Here is a 14169-nt window from a genome sequence, read left to right as displayed (position 1 = left end):
ATCAAAGTAGCCACCTTTTGCAGATATAACAGCCGAACACACTCGTGGCATTCTTTCTACAATGGAAATCAAATATTGTTCGGAAAGTTCTTCCCAACACTGTTGCAGAAGTTCCCACAAATGTGTTGCACTTGTAGGTTGCTTTGCTTTCACCCTTCTGTCCAGTTCATCCCAAACCAGCTCGATGGGGTTTAAGTCTGGAGACTGTGCTGGCCATTCCATGATTTGAAGCCTACCGTCTTGTTCTTTCCTTCTTAGGTAGTTCTGACATAGCCTGGAGGTATGTTTTGGGTCATTATCTTGCTGTAGGATGAACCCCTGACCAACTAGGCGTATACCAGAGGGTATTGCATGGCGCTGCAAAATGCTGTGGTAGCAGTTTTGGTTCAGGGTGCCACTCACTCTGTGCAAGTCGCTGACTCTGGATCCAGCAAAAGAGCCCCAGACCATCACGCGTCCTCCTCCATGTTTGACAGTTGGAGTCACACACCGAGGAACCATCCTTTCGCCTACTAGATGGCGTACAAAAACCCTGCGTGATGAACCGAAGATTTCATTTTGATTCATTGGTCCATAAGACCTTCTTCCAGTCTTCAGTAGTCCACTGGCGGTGCTTCATGGCCCAGGCAAGCCTCTTTTTCTTAGCAATGGCTTTCTTACTGCCACTCGACCTGTCAAACCTGCAGCTCGAAGTCTTCTTTTCACAGTTGAAACTGAGACTTGCTTACTTCGACCAGTGTTAAGCTGTGCTTGAAGCTGTTGTCCTGTGAGCCGCCTATCACGCAAGCTGTTGACTCTCAGAAACTTGTCTTCTGATTCTGTTGTGGCTTTGGGTCTGCCAGACCTCTTCCTGTCAGAGTTTCCTCCAGTTTCCAAGTGCCTTTTGATGGTGTAGGAAACTGTACTCACTGACACCTTGGCTTTCTTTGCAATTTCTCTAAAGGAAAGACCTACACTGTTAAGGGTTATAATGGTCTGTCTGTCTTCCTTTGTTAATTGCCTTTTTCTCGCCATTATGAGAGCAATATACTACTTCCTGCAGTACAATACTGTCCAAATAATGCTTAAGAGGGTGTAGTAACACAGTCTGTTCCAACACTGCTTTTATACAGACAGAGGGTTTGTAAGCAATCAACAAAAGTTGGGACACCTGTAGGAATTGTTAGCATCAACTTTCAAGGCTTAATTTACTTCCATTGCTGCAGAACAGCTGTAAATTGTTAACCCATTACTTGTTCCCTGAAAAAGGCCTTTTTGTATAACTCTGAAATGTACATTATTTTTCAGTTTTTGGTAACCTAAACTTTTTTTTTAACCTCTGGCAGTTTACCGCTTACCTTTGTACCATTTCAGGTTATTCACTGGACTTGAACTGCTTAAATTTCAATAAAAACTGGAAAAATGGGGGTGTTCTAAAACTTTTGACCGGTAGTGTATATTACTGGAAAGTTCTAGAAGTTACTCCAAGTTTACTCAGCACTGAATCTATCTGGAATGTTCAAAATATCACTGTCCTGGTCACAAAAGCAAAGTTTGTGGGGAATAACAGCCATTTTCTATACTTTTGAGGCATAAGCAATTAGGAAATAACACTTACTACCCAGGACCTAAAAAAAATAATAATAATTGTTGCACGGTGTAATGGAAAGGGCATATTGCCTGTGAATCGCTCATAGTGGAAAATATAGAGCCTGGAGTTTTGTTAATATTAAAAAGCAGCCAAATGATGTTGCATGAATACAAATCACTTGCAAAGGAACAGACTTCCACTGCAGTAAGATTCATCACGTGCATCATATTTAATATCACAAAAATTACCCTCAAGGCCTCGTACATATGTTTTCCTTCTACAAACACAGAAGTCTCATTCATTTTGGAAAATTGTCGGGATAAGCAGCAGAAAAGGACAGCAGGGGATTTCTGTAGCAACCTCCTAAAACAGTAATTACTCCGTGTTTAATGTCCATATTGGTTCATAATTTGGAAAATAACCAAATAATTAGAAACTAAAGTGAAAATCAGATAGATGCTCAACAGCTGCTTCTGGGCAGAGTGTCAAAATGTGTTTTTGACTTATCAACAGCAGGGTAATATTCCTAAACAATACACAATATAGTAGGAGTGTGGTGTGTGAGTTATGCCGATAATCCATTATGATTGGGAAAATGTATCTTATTACAAATAATGAAGTAAATAGTCTATTACTCATTACTTGTTGCACTGGTACTGTATTTTTTTTGCAAACTAATATATAGAAATGTATTGGTTAATGCATACATCGGTTTTTGAAAGAGTTGGGGTAAAAGATAATTGATCACTTACAGTTTACATACAGTATAGCAAAAACATTTACAACTCCCCTTCCCCCACTCACCCAGCTTTACGACTTCAGTGTCCTTCGGGTGTCTCGTTGATCCATTCTTTTAAAGCAATAGGCATTTTATTGGTACTTACATGCTTCATTTAGGTTACAGGGATGTAAAAATAAGGTTCCTTTCAATTCGAAGATGACTACCAACAAACATTATGTATGGGATATGCCTGCCCATTGGGTAGGTATCGCTGAGCTCTCTATACCAGAGCTGCCAATGATGCACTCGGTCCCGCCCACCAAGGGATTAAAACTGTAATCCTGAGGAAGCCATTTTATAGAAAAGAGCTTATCAAGTCGATTGTATTTCCCTTGCATTTGTGCTGAAAGCTGGCTCGCCGCTTTCCTGGAATCAATGGCTTTGAAAAGACCAAGCCTTTCACCTTTCTGTCTTTCAGCGGCCTCCTCGCTTGCATGGTAGGCCGCTCTTTGTTATCTGTCTGTCATGTGTGAGCGACTGCCCGTGCAGTCACCCACGAGTGGTTGTCTATTTCTTTCTTCACAGTTTTCTTCTATTTTCTTCTTTCACAGTTCCTCCACGGGGCTAGGCCTTGCCGTATCCCCGCTGTTGAATGACTATTCCAGCCGTAATGCCCTGCACGGGGCTAGGCCTTGCCGCATCCCCGCTGTCGAGTAGACCTCGCCAGCTGTGTAGGCCTGCCCACCTTGGTGAGTTGGGCCTTGTAAACAAACAGTGTGCTTTCCCCTATCTTTCTATTCTACCGTGTTTTTTTGCTGCCTGCTTCAACTCGCCCACTGCAGCTTCGGCCCTTGTGTCCCCCTGGTGCACGCTACACACTGACCAGGTGTGTGTGACTGCGCAGTTAGGGTAGGCACAATTACGTAGCTGCGCCCCCCGATGCTTCGGTACAGTGGTGCACGCATAGCCCTTGGTACTTCGGTATCTCGGTGCGCAAGGTGCTCATTGCATACGGCACACGGTGCCCAGCGCTACAGCGTTAGAACATAGCGCTGCATGGTACACATAGTGCTCTTAGTACTCAGTGTGCGCCGTGCACAGTGCACACTCTGCTGTAAGTCGCCTTGGATAAAGGCGTCTGCCAAATAAACAAATAATAAACACACCCTCTGTGCGTGGTGCTTGGGCATCCAACATGCGACCTTGGCCCTCGAGAAGGACGTGGCCTGCAGCATCTGTGCAGCTTTTTAGCACCAGGTGATGGAAAATAGGTTGGAAAGGGCAGTCCCAGCTCCATTGCAGCCCCAATTGCCATACCCCCGCTCCACCAGGCATCCCAGCTGGTGCAGGAAGACATGCTTTTATAACGGCTGCTGGGGAGGGGGCCTGCATTCTTCTCTGACATGCAGATAGGAGGGGAGCTCGAACCTCTTGCTGAGAAAGAACTCGAAGCCAGGGCTCCCCCGTTGTCTAGCTCAGTTTCGGTACTCATATGACATGCTGCAGCCTTCCTGCAGGTCCCCTGGACGCCAGTGACAGAACCACACAGGCTCCTCGCCCTCAAAAGTTCCCGGCCTTCCCAGACTTCATGGAAGAGGTACTCCCCTCCTGGGATCGTCCGGCCTCAGGTCCTAGCGTACTAAAACAGGCCACACCGCTCGACTCTCTAGAAGGTGCGGAAAAGCTTGGCCTAGCGGAGTTACCCCCAGTAGACTCCACAATCGCGGCCCTGCCGGTTGGTGGCTTGGTTAGAGCCCCGGTGTGCCCGAACCCTCAATGCAAGGTGACGGAAACACATACCAAGCGGGTGTATGCAGCAGAAGCGCAGGCAACTCGCCTGTCAAACACGGTGAATGTGCTCACGGCCTATATGGACGGTGTACTGCGCGAGGCCCCGCTCCCTGAGCTGGTGGCCACGGAGCTACGTCTCCTGTCCAGCATGCTGCAGATCTCCGGTCTCCAAGGGCAAGCTCTTGGCCAGAGCCTGGCTAGCTTGATTGTGGCTCCTAGACAGCTGTGGCTGTCACAAGCCAGAGTTCCTGATGCAGATAAGGCTGTGCTGCTAGATGCACCTATAGACCCAGGACATACCTTTGGGCCAGCCGTGGAGGAGATCTTACAGAGATCCCACTGGGAATGCGAGGCGTCCCGGCAGGTGGCCGCGTTGCTCCCTCCCCGTGCTTCCGCGTGGGGCAGGTCAAACCGCTGGCGAGCTCCTCAATCGCGGATTGTCACCAGGACAGTTCCAGTCCCCACAGCTCAGCTGAGTGACCTAAGGCATTGCCTACAGGGCACACCAGCAGCAAAGAAACTATTGGAAAATTACCTATATGGTAACAGTACCCTGGGAGACAGTCAGCATAGTTTTAGGAAAGGGAAATCGTGTCTAACTAACCTGCTTGACTTTTTTGAGGATGCAACATCGACAATGGATAATTGCAAAGCATACAACATGGTTTATTTAGATTTCCAGAAAGCTTTTGACAAAGTCCCGCATAAAAGATTAATTCTCAAACTGAACACAGCAGGGATTCAATGAAATGCTTGCACATGGATTAGAGAGTGGTTAACATGTAAAAAATAGAAAGTACTGATTAGAGGAGAAACCTCAAAATGGAGCGAGGTAACCAGTGGTGTACCACAAGGATCAGTATTAGGTCCTCTGCTATTCCTAATCTACATTAATGATTTAGATTCTGGTATAGTAAGCAAACTTGTTAAATTTGCAGATGACACAAAAATAGGAGGAATAGCAAACACTGTTGCAGCAGCAAAGGTCATTCAAAATGGTCTAGACAGCATTCAGAACTGGGCAGACACATGGCAAATGACATTTAATAGAGAAAAGTGTAAGGTACTGCACGCAGGCAATAAAAATGTACATTATAAATATCATATGGGAGATACTGAAATTGAAGAAGGAATCTATGAAAAAGACCTAGGAGTTTATGTTGACTCAGAAATGTCTTCATCTAGACAATGTGGGGAAGCTATAAAAAAGGCCAACAAGATGCTCAGATATATAGTGAAAAGTGTTGAATTTAAATCAAGGGAAGTAATGTTAAAACTTTACAATGCATTAGTAAGATCTCATCTAGAATATTGTGCTGCTCTAAAAAGAGTGCAAAGAAGAGCGACTAGAATTATCTCAGGTTTAAAAGGCATGTCGTATGCAGACAGGCTAAAAGAATTGAATCTATTCAGTCTTGAATAAAGAAGACTACGCGGTGATCTGATTCAAGCATTGAAAATTCTAAAAGGTATTGACAATGTCAACCCGGGGGACTTTTTCAACCTGAAAAAAGAAACAAGGACCAGGGGTCACAAATGGAGATTAGATAAAGGGGCATTCAGAACAGAAAATAGGTGGCACTTTTTTACACAGAGAATTGTGAGGGTCTGGAACCAACTCCCCAGTAATGTTGTTGAAGCTGACACCCTGGGATCCTTCAAGAAGCTGCTTGATGAGATTCTGGGATCAATAAGCTACTAAAACCAAACGTGCAAGATGGGCCGAATGGCCTCCTCTCATTTATAAACTTTCTTATGTTCTTATATTTTACCTGCCAACTGTTCAACTGTTATTGGGTCTGATGGCCGTAGCCATATCGGCCATTCAGCTGAGTCTGCTTCGCATGTGCCCGCTACAAGCGTGGCTCAATGCGTTCCACCTCAACACCAAACGCGACAGCATCATCTGACTGTGTCTCACGCGTGCTCGGCAGCCCTACGTTGGTGGAGGATGACCTCTCACGAGGGTGTTGACAATAAAGGGATTTTCCACTGTGCAATATGCAGTGCATAACACAGAGGAAATTACAGTCTCTCGTTTGAAAGATATTGTTGTCAACCCAAAATAATTTTTTGCAAAGCAGCCAAAATGTCATCCTAATTGTAGGAAACTATACACCAATAAGAAAACAGTTGAACGAAAAATGGATCAGATAAAAAAGGAAGAAACAGAAAATACAGATGTTTCAAAAACAGTACAGAAATTGCCTTGGAAACTAATAGATTACAAAGCTGTCTGTTTCATATGTCAAAGAGCAAGAGATAAAAAGGGTATGTTCCACCTGAGCCTTATTGAGACAAAATCTAGAGAAAGCAACTTACATCAGCATGCTAAATACCTTGTAGATGATATCATGTTAAACAAAATTGAGTGATATGGTGACACATGCAAAGATCTTATTGCAAGTGACTTCAGATATCACCAGTCATGCTGAAGGGATTACATGAATAAGAAACCATCAGAAGAAGGTAAACAGGCTCAGGATGTGTACACTGAAGTATTTTTGGAACTAGTTAATGACATGGAAGTACAATTATTCTCAGAAAATAAAGTATTAAGTCGGCATCCTTAACAACGCAGGAAGGTCACCATGATAACTCAGTAAAACAAACAGACAAAGAAAACTCTGCTGTTGAACCACTAGTAAGGACAGGTACATATATAAATCCATGTAATTTAAGAAATATTCCATTCTTGGTGAATATTGTTACTAGACGAATTGCAGATTCCCAAGATGTGCTTGATGCAAAGCAAAAAGGGATAGAAGCACTGAAAAAGTAAAAGAAACAGGCAGTGACACGATTAAGAATATAAAGATATTGCTATTCTCCAAAATGAAAAAAGTCACAGCCGACAACCAAGTCAAACAGATACATGCAGATGAAAGTAATGTTATAAGGCCTCTTAACCTGTAGCTTCTGAGTCTGAGTCTCACTTCCTGGTAGAAACAGCTTGCCAGTGATGCTGTCCTGTCACAGACCCATATAATGAATGGATGTGCATGGCAAAGAAAATGTGTTGAACTATTTTGTTAGCTACAATCACGTTAAGGAACTTTCAAAGGGTTATATAGTTATGAGATTATGTCAGGAATGATCAAATTAACATTAAAGTGTTACATAACTCCATAAACAAGGTTTTTGGTATGTTTATGGAACGTTGTTGCAGGTGATGCTAAGATCATACAATGAACTTGCAAGATTTGAACACAGAAAACAACACTTAAATAAAACTACAAATATGCAAACGTGGAGACCAGGAGCTGAGAGTGTGTGGATGAAGGGGACGAATACGAGGCTGAATGCCACCATTGATTTGCCTCCCGTAGCTATTTACAGTGCCTTGCGAAAGTATTCGGCCCCCTTGAACTTTGCGACCTTTTGCCACATTTCAGGCTTCAAACATAAAGATATGAAACTGTAATTTTTTGTGAAGAATCAACAACAAGTGGGACACAATCATGAAGTGGAACGAAATTTATTGGATATTTCAAACTTTTTGAACAAATAAAAAACTGAAAAATTGGGCGTGCAAAATTATTCAGCCCCCTTAAGTTAATACTTTGTAGCGCCACCTTTTGCTGCGATTACAGCTGTAAGTCGCTTGGGGTATGTCTCTATCAGTTTTGCACATCGAGAGACTGAAATTTTTGCCCATTCCTCCTTGCAAAACAGCTCGAGCTCAGTGAGGTTGGATGGAGAGCATTTGTGAACAGCAGTTTTCAGTTCTTTCCACAGATTCTCGATTGGATTCAGGTCTGGACTTTGACTTGGCCATTCTAACACCTGGATATGTTTATTTGTGAACCATTCCATTGTAGATTTTGCTTTATGTTTTGGATCATTGTCTTGTTGGAAGACAAATCTCCGTCCCAGTCTCAGGTCTTTTGCAGACTCCATCAGGTTTTCTTCCAGAATGGTCCTGTATTTGGCTCCATCCATCTTCCCATCAATTTTAACCATCTTCCCTGTCCCTGCTGAAGAAAAGCAGGCCCAAACCATGATGCTGCCACCACCATGTTTGACAGTGGGGATGGTGTGTTCAGGGTGATGAGCTGTGTTGCTTTTACGCCAAACATAACGTTTTGCATTGTTGCCAAAAAGTTCGATTTTGGTTTCATCTGACCAGAGCACCTTCTTCAACATGTTTGGTGTGTCTCCCAGGTGGCTTGTGGCAAACTGTAAACGACACTTTTTATGGATATCTTTAAGAAATGGCTTTCTTCTTGCCACTCTTCCATAAAGGCCAGATTTGTGCAGTATACGACTGATTGTTGTCCTATGGACAGAGTCTCCCACCTCAGCTGTAGATCTCTGCAGTTCATCCAGAGTGATCATGGGCCTCTTGGCTGCATCTCTGATCAGTCTTCTCCTTGTATGAGCTGAAAGTTTAGAGGGACGGCCAGGTCTTGGTAGATTTGCAGTGGTCTGATGCTCCTTCCATTTCAATATTATCGCTTGCACAGTGCTCCTTGGGATGTTTAAAGCTTGGGAAATCTTTTTGTATCCAAATCCGGCTTTAAACTTCTCCACAACAGTATCTCGGACCTGCCTGGTGTGTTCCTTGTTCTTCATGATGCTCTCTGCGCTTTAAACGGACCTCTGAGACTATCACAGTGCAGGTGCATTTATACGGAGACTTGATTACACACAGGTGGATTCTATTTATCATCATTAGTCATTTAGGTCAACATTGGATCATTCAGAGATCCTCACTGAACTTCTGGAGAGAGTTTGCTGCACTGAAAGTAAAGGGGCTGAATAATTTTGCACGCCCAATTTTTCAGTTTTTTATTTGTTAAAAAAGTTTGAAATATCCAATAAATTTCGTTCCACTTCATGATTGTGTCCCACTTGTTGTTGATTCTTCACAAAAAATTACAGTTTCATATCTTTATGTTTGAAGCCTGAAATGTGGCAAAAGGTCACAAAGTTCAAGGGGGCCGAATACTTTCGCAAGGCACTGTATATCCACCATTGCTAGTGCCTCCATCAGAAATCCAAATGTCTTTCTTTGCAATGTACTCCAGTTTGTTCATGTCCATTTTTGAGAATTACATTGGTGGTTCAATTAACCATCGCAAAACCTTGGGACCCCAATTTGTTAGGAATTTACGAGTATTTGCAGTTCATTAAAAACTACATTGTACACAGGATTAGATTATTAAAAGTTGTATGTACCATTGTGTCTACTGCCTCATTCTGTTAGTATGGTCCTCTGGGATCAAGCAGTGTTTACCTACAGTATACTATAATTTGTCATTGTAGACCTGTGGGACCAGTTAGTGAGATTTGGTATAGTAATCAAAGACCAGTATGTGGGCCTCAGGGACCTGTTAGGGAATGGCTGTACTGGAAAGATTAAGTTGGGGTTATTTATGCATGTTTAGGTTACTACATGCACATTGAAATATAATAATATGATCATATATGTTTTAAATATAGCAAATTAAATTAGAAGTCATGATGAATAAAAAAAAATGAATTAATACAAAGAAACATTGTAGCAAACAAGTTTTCAGTTCCATACCATAACAAATTTGTTGTGACTTGTGTTCTTGCTTGCATGGTTGAATGCAGCAATAGGGGACAGTGAGCTCTCAGAGTTTATTCCAGTTAGTATTTGGAAGTGAGATATTAATTTAATACAAGGTGCAGTAAGAACAGATGTCAGGGTCCCAGGAAGCAATCCTTCCTTGGACCAAAACCAATTCTCCCGCTTGTCGTTAGATAAGCAGTGTGCTGTTGGAAGTGCCACCCAAGGTCCTTTGTACTTTTGTCAACCTTGAGATCCCAAAGCACTCTTTCACTCTTTGACCATGAATGTTGATAATCAAAGTGTAGGTCCTTCACTGGCAGTTACTTGGAACCAGAGGTCAACTGATGAAATCATTTTACACACCACTGTAGAGATGTGAAAGATGGATAGTGGAGGGAATACATCTGATTGGTTTTATCTCATCTGGGACAAATGTGTTTTCTTTTTTTACATTAATTTGGCATTTATGTTTTATGCTGCTCTTAAACTTATAACCAGAGGCAGTCCAAATCTGTGGATAACAGAATTCCTCTTGCCAGCATCCGTGGAATTTGCAGTCTTCCACAGATTCACCATATTCTCCAGCTATATCTCCATCATAAGCAGACTGCTAAAGTAACCTGAATTACAAAACATAGTTGTTCGGTTCTTTGTTAAATTAACAGATATTTTGTCTCCCTCAAAGAGTTAATTAAAAGCCCTGTTTACACTAGCACATATTCTGCAACAAGAGGACAAGAGTTACGATTCTGCAACATTTCGCTCATGTAAACGCTACCGAGCACGTTCCAGAATTGAAACTCTTAACCTCTCAAAAGGGGAGTTCGTATTCCGCAACGAGAGGACAAGTGTTACGATTCCAGATGATTTTTGTTAGTGTAAACGCACAGAGGACATATTCCGGGAAGACTGGAAAAAAACCCCAGCGTGCACTGCACGCCTACCTGCAACGTCACTGTGCTGCTTTTGAAACAGAAGGAATATCACATGCTTTAATGCACAAAACTGGTAGAGAGCTGACAAATAACCAAACACTTAACTATGTGTACAAACTTTAGCCCTCCTGTTTTCCACTCTCTACAGGTTATTTTGTGATTCTGTGACACCAACCCCAACCCCCCCCAGATGAACATCCAACAATCACAACAGGTAAGTAAGTTTCCATTTTTATTGTAATGAAAGGCCACAATAATCTTTATCAAAATAACAATTTACACAAAATACAATCCCAACAAGAAATATAAAATATGACATTTATCTAAAATAGCAATTCTTACTAAAACAACTGGATTAGGTTAACACTATCTAAAAACAAGTTAAATTGTGCAAATAGGCAGGGAGGGTCCCGGTGCTTCGACCATGAGGAGAGGCCACAGCACAGAAAGATACAACCTTATATTCCTTGTGTCCCACTTTGTAGTATCAGTCCAGACTAAAAATGGCCCTTGTCCTCTTTTGCTTCTCCCCATCCCCAGTGCTGTCCCACTGGTCACTGTCCAACAGGGGGTCAGCCCAAAACCCCAGGTACCTGCTGTAACAAGCAAAAAGAACCAAAACAAAGCCACCATCAGTGCAGTTCCATTGCAACATATTGTAGCCCAATTAAGTTTTTAATGATACTCCAGCAGGTTGTCTTATATACAAAGCACCACAATAATTATGCACGATCAGCATAAGGCTATTTGACACACTTCATGGCTCCTAGATAGTAGTAAAGTCAATATATGTGTTGTACTGTCAAATAAAATGGTTTCCAATCGCACAATGAAAAAAATTCTAGCCCTGTGCACTTATCTGCTATCTAGACAGGGTTCACCACTCAAACAAAAGTACTACTATTGGTTGTAACATCCCTTTATCGCTTGGTCCAACTTTTCCAGGTTCTTCCTGCGGTCTGTTCCTCCAGTGATTTCTCTCATCCACTGCCTAGTCTGGGTCCTCTAGCAACACAGCCTGCCCTGCTCTCTGCCTGCACTGTGCTGACAGCACATCTTTTAAAGGGCAGTTAGTAATGGAATGAGGTAATGGGTAACAGGTGATGCAATTAGGTTCCTCAGAATGTCAATCAGTTCTACCATTTGGTCACCAGTGTCCTAATAATAAATACAACAAAATAGTAAAACACACAAAGCAAAAACTGAACATAGTAAGTAATATAAAATAAACAACCAAATAATCATAGCAAAATTATAACAAACAGTGCAAATCAATCAATCAATGAAAAGTGAAAAAGTGCAGTGCTCAGTTTGGTCACTTATGACAGGAACACAACAACATTTTCGACTTGAACCATCTAAGTAAGTGCAACTTATTTGTATATATTTATATATTTATTTCAACCACTCACTTTGTAACAATCTCTTATAGATATGATGATTGCTTTTTTTAATGTATTAAAAATTTAAATTTTCCAGTGTGTACACTAGAACCTACTTTTTCGATAGCTAACTGTATCTGGCTAACTACACAATTGTGTTTCACAGATTTCAGGAAAAATGAGTTAGGACTCTTTTGCAACTTTACGGACGAAGAAATCAAAGCTTTAATAGCGACTGGAGTGAAGACAGGGTCCAGCATGCCTTAAAATTGACCAACGGAAAAATATTCACATTTTTAGAGAGATTGCAGGGAAAATGGCAGAGCTGGGTTTTGACCGTAATGAAGTACAGTATAGAAGTAGGATAAAGGATTAAAAAATAAATACATGCGCTGCAAGAAAACAACAGGCACAGCGGTTGCAGCAGACTTGAATGCAAGTTTTTCGAAGAGTTTGATGCGGTCCTTGGAACCAGACCAGCCACCCAGCCCCCAGTTTTACTGGAATCAGCCACAGATTCTGGACAGGACAACGTAGATAAAGAGCAAAGTGAAAAATCGCTTACATCGCCTTCCACGTCATCTTCCCTGGCATTCGGTATGTATGTTTTTTTATTATTGGCAACTGAGAAGAAAGATCAACACTCAAAATGTAAAATACACCACTTTAGTATATTCGTAAGTGTAAAAATAAACTCTTTTGCTCCATTAGATATTTAGAATGTTAGAATTAGCAAACGTTGTGAGTGTTATGCTTCTTTCTCAGCATATTTGTTTTTTTTGCTGCTTTTATTTATTTTTTATTTTATTATGTATGCACGTACTGAGAACAGGCTATTTATGTAGAATTGCACGTTATATTGTTATGTTAGGGAATATATAACATTTACAGTTTGGCACAAAAAAAAAAAAAAAAAAACATATCCAGTACACAATGTACACCAAATTAAAAAACCTAATTGTATTGTGGCACTTTTTTTTTTTTTAGTTGAAGCAGTGCAGCCAGTGATGCAGAGCACCACACCCCGGAGAGCTTGTAAACAAACCCGGGCAGAAGCTGCAGCTGGTCAGCTGACTAACAATCTCATACATTAACTGAAGGAATCAGATCAGCAGTTCCTGAAGGCTGAGAGAAAAAGAAGGGAGCACCAGACTAGGATGGAGGCAAGCCGGATGGAGCATGAAATGTCCATCATGCAAGTGTTAACATCTTGTATGAGAGACCAATCACAGTCTCAGTGGCGCCCACCCCTGTCTTCAACACCTCAGACACATTTCATGTACAACAATGGCAATGACAATTATTTCATCATGAGTCATCAAGTCAAAACCTGGAGGGTTCACATTGGCAGCCCAAATTGATTAGTAAACTCATAGGAAACAAATATTGGTTCAATTTGTTAAAGTTCACTTTATTTGTTGTTTTTTATGTTCAGTGTTGCACTTTAAGTTATTGGTTTAGCTTAATAATGCTTTGTCTGAATACATTTCTTTTAAAATCATTTAAAACGTCTTCTGTGACTAAACCAAGATCAATTATTAAGTCATTTGCTTTTATTAAAAAATGTTGATTCTGAACAAAATCAGTACAGTAATGATGCAGGCAACACTATTTTTCATACAACAATGCAGAATTTGGGGGAAGGGAATGACAAATTCTGTGCAGCTTTTTTGTTATTTTTTTTATTATTTATTTCTTAGCAGACGCCCTTATCCAGCAAATACAAATACATTCAAGTGTTACAATACAGGTCATACAATAAGAGCAAGAAATACAATAATTTTTTTTTTCAAGTGTGACAAAAAACAATTCAATAATACAGCAGATAATAGTGAAATTTTGATAGTTACATCAGGATATGATTAAGTACAAAATACTACAGGTTAAACACTTGGCAGATTACAATATTCTGAAGTACAGGATTAAATGTAGTAAAATAGGGGGCAGATAAGAGCAAAATAAAACATATTTAAATGAAGGGTGATAGTGTCCCAGGATACAACAGAGGAGTTCTACAGGTGCTGTTTGAAGAGGTGAGTCTTAAGGAGGCGCCGGTCTGAAATGTCAGTGAATCACTATTTTGCAGTAAACCTCAGGTGTTCCATCAGGGCTTGTCGAATACTATTTGCGCTATCTGACTAAGAACAGACAAAGGCTGTGGGAGGTCTTCATCAGAAGCTTCAGACATCCAGGTGTTACTGAATGAATCCCCATGACATTCACATAAGTTG

The 14169-nt window shown here is 41.2% G+C and overlaps 1 long non-coding RNA gene across 1 annotated transcript in view; it reads left to right on the top strand.

Annotated features, from left to right (window-relative positions):
- LOC131739445 (uncharacterized) overlaps window positions 1-13369 on the top strand; it is a 34823-nt gene extending 21454 nt beyond the window's left edge. The window contains exons 3-6 of the long non-coding RNA XR_009330529.1: window positions 10705-10770; window positions 11502-11642; window positions 12105-12535; window positions 12926-13369. This is a non-coding gene — a long non-coding RNA (uncharacterized LOC131739445). The remainder of the gene's footprint in view (window positions 1-10704; window positions 10771-11501; window positions 11643-12104; window positions 12536-12925) is intronic.
- The last annotated feature ends 800 nt before the right edge of the window (window positions 13370-14169 follow it).

The sequence above is a fragment of the Acipenser ruthenus genome, chromosome 11 (genome assembly GCF_902713425.1).
Source record: "Acipenser ruthenus chromosome 11, fAciRut3.2 maternal haplotype, whole genome shotgun sequence".
Lineage (NCBI taxonomy): Eukaryota > Metazoa > Chordata > Actinopteri > Acipenseriformes > Acipenseridae > Acipenser > Acipenser ruthenus.
The sequence above is the reverse complement of the archived record's forward strand: the minus strand, read 5'-3'. Positions and strand labels throughout refer to the sequence as shown.